The sequence below is a fragment of the Notolepis coatsorum genome (assembly GCF_963971535.1).
Source record: "Notolepis coatsorum genome assembly, chromosome: 14".
Lineage (NCBI taxonomy): Eukaryota > Metazoa > Chordata > Actinopteri > Aulopiformes > Paralepididae > Notolepis > Notolepis coatsorum.
In genome coordinates, this window is record NC_140178.1 from 31,277,536 (window position 1) to 31,283,565 (window position 6,030).

The following is a 6,030-nucleotide window of genomic DNA, read 5'->3' on the forward strand; positions in this document are numbered from 1 at the left end:
CATGAAATGATCATGTTCCCGCCACAAAGCTTCAAGACAGACGTGGACGATGACAACAACTGCCGCCTCTTCCTACCAATTTTCCAAGTGGCATCTCTAGTGAAATCCTAAGGGCTAGTAGGGCGTGGTAATGGGTGCCCCCCCCCCCTCTTATATCTGCCATTTAAACGGTTCACTCCAGTGCTGTGTTTTCTTAAGTGGAGCAGCAGACTGGATTCAGCCAACACAACCTACTGGTGGGGTGGGCTGGACGTTGCTGAGTGATGTTTCAGGACACAGGCCTGTTTTATGACTTTGGTCCTTTAGTCGTCCAGTTTGGGGAAAACATGATTGGCCCAAACGTCAGGTAAAATCCCTCCTCCTCGTCGTCTCTGTAAAGGAGATGTTTTGTCTTGCACAGGGAGTGGGGGCTGGCCCAGGGAGTGAGTACAATGCGTGCCATCACCTTAGAAAGAATGCAGTCAGGTATAGTCCCAGAACACTGACTCAACTGCAACAGAGTAAATGTATTTCTTATCTCCAGGTCAGAGAGCAGTTGGATGGCGGAAGTCAAGAATGTGTGTGTGTGTGTGTGCGTGTGTGAGTGTGTGTGTGTGCACATTAACTTGTGAACAGGACTGTGGACCTTCTAACACGAGGGGAATGAGAAAGAATGTCTCTCTATTTAAAATGATTATCTTTTTATTGATTGTTATCAGTGTTAGAAATGTTTCTTTATAGATAGCTTTAGAAGCCGAGCAGGCAGGCAGGCAGGCAGGCTGTTTGTATGTCTATTTTGCCTAAAGGGCACGGCGTGTTGTGACACACCTATCCCAGTTCCATAGGAATGTTGCAGAGGGGAGGGAAGGCTGGTAGTATTCTCTTAACTACATGAGAGCGGAAGGCTATAACCGGTCGCTGAGGGGGAAACAGAGGGACAATAAAAGTAACCAGAGAGGAGACTGGGAGTGTGTGGGAAGAAAGGAGGGAGTAGAGACTATGAACAATATAAATGGGCGTGGACGTAGTTTCACTACAGATGAGTTTTAGTCACTCTGTGTCAATTCTGTGCCACTTCTGTGCCCCAACGACCCGTGGTGACGGCAGCTCCGACGCAGGGACTTCAAGAGAAAATCCCAGATCCAAACATTTTGAAGTTCAGAGGACAAGTGCAGGGTAGCCTTTGGATAGCCCACGTTTGGAATATTCTGATAACTCTTCATATTCCAAGGAAGGAGCCTAGCTGTGATCTCTAAACACTGCGACACCTGCCTCCAGTATATCCAACAAGAGGTCTTATCAAGTCTTATCGCTACAATTACTGTACGGATTTCTTTTTTTAAATTTGCCTAAAGGAGTGGACTGAGATTGGAGAGAGGAGTGTTTCTTCTCAAAAGCACCTTTGTCAGGTCTGTACTTGTAAGTAAAGCATGATTATGTGGTGTGGAATTCTTACGCTTGTGAATTGTGACATATGGTCTTGTTGAATGGAAGTTAGATTAATTTCAGGTTATGTGTTCTCATTACCTTTAAGAATCCTATTTTGATTTCTGGTCGTGTGATTCTGGAATAGAAACTTTTAACTTTAATATAAACTGGTTTAGGGCACTTTCACAGTGTCATTCCACTGATCTATCGGTTTCTATCCCAGTCTCCTGTTGATTCATAGGACTTAACAGTTTATTTGTATTGAACACAAACATTCCATCACCCATATGATAATGAAATAAATGATTGGAACTAGAATTGAATAGTAAAACAATGAATGGGGTGCATGTCTTTTATGTTCAAATTGTTCTTTTAATGTTTTGATAAACATTACCCTGAACATCAACTTGCTACCCCAGCAGTTGGACATAATCACATCAATGTAATGGTAATGTTATTCTGGCTCCTGTTCAATGCATAGCAGACACAGATGACACACTACATCCTGTATTGTAAAATGCTCGTCTGCTTTCCGTTTTGTGCGGAAACTACCCAAAGGCTGTTGTTTTGCAATACATCCCCTGCAGCATTTTTTAGACAGTTTGTTGTTGGAGAGGATATCCAAAGTGATCGACAGCTGTACTTCTCTACTTTTCATTTTAGGGAACTTTGTACTTTTACTCTACTACATTTCCAAGTAAATATTGTACTTTTTAATCCACTACATTTATCCGTTAGTTACCGGTTACTTAAAAAAAAGGCATGGCATAAATTGATGACGATTAAGTATTTAGAACAAGCAAACCTAAAGAGGAGATAATCAGAGCAGCATAACTGGACCACTTTAATATAACCTTCAGAGGTCAATAGCTCAAGGGATTGCATGCTCCCAAGCACTGAAATACAAGAATATGTACTTTTACTTTTGATACGTAAGTACATTCAATACTAATACTATTACTTAAGTCAAATTTCAAATGAAGGACCTTTACTTTTACCAGAGTACTATCTTATCTGGGTATTTCTACGTTTACCTAAGTAAAGGAACTGTGTACTCCCTCCACTACTGTACATAGAGATATTGTAGTTGCCTCTATTGATTCCAATTATCAACTTTTCTTTGCAGTAGGTTTAGTTCAGTTTATTTGGATCCCCATTAGTTGATGCAAAAAGCGCCAACTAGTCTACCTGGGGTCCGATTTACAAAACATACAACACACAAAAAGTAGAAGTGAATAAAAACAAGCAAGAAATGTAAAATAAATTGTATTTGTATCAAATCATATACCGTAATTCCTCTAATAGTAACCGGGTCTCAAATACAAGCCGGGTCTCTATTAATGGCCGGGTGCGCTCTTGAGCTAAGCAATTATAAGCCGGCCTCCTAATACAAGCCGGGTTACTAATATACTGAGCTGCATACTGAGCTAGTTACTTGATTTCACTTTGAAAACGTTGAAATGACCAGTGACCACCTGTAATTGCACTGTTTACTATTTCATACAGTACTTGGTTTCAATAAATGAACCTAGTACATTTTACTGGGTTCAAACTGACACAAAATGTTGATTTATTCATTATGATCCGTTTGAAAATTTGAAATATAGGCCTCCCTCTTATACAGGCCTCCTCCTAATACAAGTCTGGTACCCGCTACAGTTGAAACAAATACAAGCCGGGGTTACTATTAGAGGAATTACGGTACTCCAGTTCTCCTGGTTATAGTCTTAGGCCAAAGAAGCCAATGATGATGTCGATCTGTCCTTTCTCAGCACAATCCATGCTGTTTTTCATACTGAATACCCGTACTTCTGGATAGTTAGCCACAAATCTATTGCAAAGTAATACATCCTACTTTGGGTGCACCGTGAGCAGGTTCCAGCATTTATTTCAGGGCTGGTAACATAATCTACAAGTAGGAAATAGGGTTTGGGGTCAAACATTCTGAACTTATCTTTTAATTACTTTTATATCTCCTATTCCTGCAGAAATGTCTCTCCCAGCTGCTCACCAACACCAAGTGAAGGATGAAGAGATGGCACTGAATACCGTTCCAGGGTGCAGTGAAAAGGACGATACGAAAAATTACTCCACTAGCATCCGAATACCCGCCTTCTGTGGCCATATTGCTGCCTCCGGTTGCCAGGACAACCACCACAGGAAGCTGGCAATAGGCAGCATCATCTGTGGCATCACGTGCATCGGAATTGTGGCATTGATAAATTCAGTCAAGGTAGGCTAGTCGCTATATGGTTATTTAGCATTTTATTCCTCAAATGAATGTTACTCTCTTTGAAAAATCATAATACTGGAGTCTACATTTTTCAGAAGATGAGCACATTATTCTGCATACATCTATGAAGATTGTTATTGTACACATCATGTTATCCTCCTTATCTTCACAGGCTGAAGGGGCAACTGATCCAGAAAGAATGAAATTCACCCGTCGGGCAAGAAGATGGGGCATCATTTCCATTGCCGTGTGGGTGTCTATCCTGGTCTGTACCCCACTGTTACTGGGCCTGGTTTCATACCTTCTCACACTGATAGACTGATCCAACTCTCCTGGACCCTGGGACACGGATCCCTCTAGTCTACGGTCGTATGCCTGGATTTGAATGGATACATCACATGTGGTTCATGGCTGCTTGTAACCCAGCAACAGCGACAAAGACGTGACACACTTTGAGCAACACAAAACACTAACAGCTGGGATGACTCCACTGAACAGATCACCCTAAGCGATCACTGCTGGCTCAGTTCCACGTGCGCCCTACTTCCTCTTGGACATTCCTGGCGTGGCTTATTACACCTTCCCACATCAATCGGAAGTGACAGGTCAAGCACTTGACGTGAAACGTCTCTGAGAGGAGGAATGCAATTGGAAAAACTCGTTTTCTTTTTATATACACTGTACTGTTATTATTTATTGGACAAAATATGAACTCAAGTCCAAGACTGAATGAATGAGCATTGAGAAATTGACGGGGGACAGGGGGCTTTATAAACGCTGTATAATTTATTTGACATAAGCATGGGTCCAGAACAAACTTTTACATTTACAAACAAATATCAATATATTACTTTGTCATTCCTTTGATATTTTTGTGCAGGTAAATATTTTGTTCCAAGGTAAAGATTCAGTTAGCCTATTTATTTTTCAAAGGCCATTTACAATTTAAGTTAACCTTACTAATAGTATTATTGGTATATTAACAGTAACTGTAGAAATAAAGACTTTGACTTAACTTTTGACACTCACAAACATTTTATCCTACAGTACAATTAATTAGAAAAGTAAATGTAATATGATCAGGTCTTTATTGGAACTGTAACAAACCATTACAAAGATAACAAACCCACAGCGGCACTTTTTTTTTTTTAAATGATCATTATACATTTTTTATCTTTTTTACAAACAGTGAACACTGAAATGCTGCTCTTTGATTTGCCAACATTCCATAAAGTTACACAATAGGTTCTTTAGGTAGCGTATATCATTGCATTGTTAATACATTTACTTTATTCATGTCATTATGTGTAAATATGCTGTATTTTTTATTCAAACAAATTGCATTGATATAAAAAAAAACAAGAACGCTTGTGCTCTGAATGTATTCAAACTCCTTCTCATGTCCTCATTAAAATAGTGCCAAGCTTGTTATAATGTTCCAATACATACAAATACATCTATTTAAACAGCAAATCTCATAGTTAAGGCAATTGTATTCATATTAGGCAAAGTTGTACATAAACCTATACAGGCCGTTTATCAACAGATTACATTTAGCTATCAAAATATAAAAATCACAAATAACCATCCAGATACATACAATACAATACGGAAAAGCACAAGAGAACAACAGTGGTATTTGGACATCTATACCATGTATTATATAAATGCTTGTTGAAGTGGCGTAACATTTAAATGTCATTGTTTTGTACAGTAAAACTCCTTCAGCCTCAAAAGTTATTGCCACAGAACATGAACGGTTTTGAACACGGAACTAACTTTTCTTACCCTGAGCCGAATGACATAACCTACATTTAATTTCCCATACTACTACGTTGAGACACTGGCAGAGACAATGTACTGTACTTGGACAGAGTACTTGAAGGCTGTGAATGGCGACAATGTACAAAGAAGTCAACAGACAAATGCAAAGAATCTCTTCATGGCATGTTTACAGGTGTGTTCAGCAGGAGGGTAGCTGCCATAGGACATTGAGTATTTAAACAAAGCTGCAAAAGGTCAAACTCCTTAAAGGCGCTGTAAGTGGTTGTTTATTTTTGTTAAAATAAGTAGCTCTACATTCCGACAGCCATCACTGATACCGAGGGCTAGATCCACAAAGAACGGATTGCACGGTGCTAATTGCACCCTTACTTACAATTCATTATTAATTGAAAATGGGGGACCCTGATGTAAACAAGACGAAAGTCTTTCTCTGGTCTGCAATCTGTTAATAAAAATGTCATGAAAATGAAATGGGTACAATACAGTACGGCTCAATACACACAATTGTTAAGGGGATGCAGACCAGAGAAAGACTTTCGTCTCGTTTACATCAGGGTCCCCCATTTTCAATTCATGATGAATTGTAAGTAAGGGTGCAATTAGCA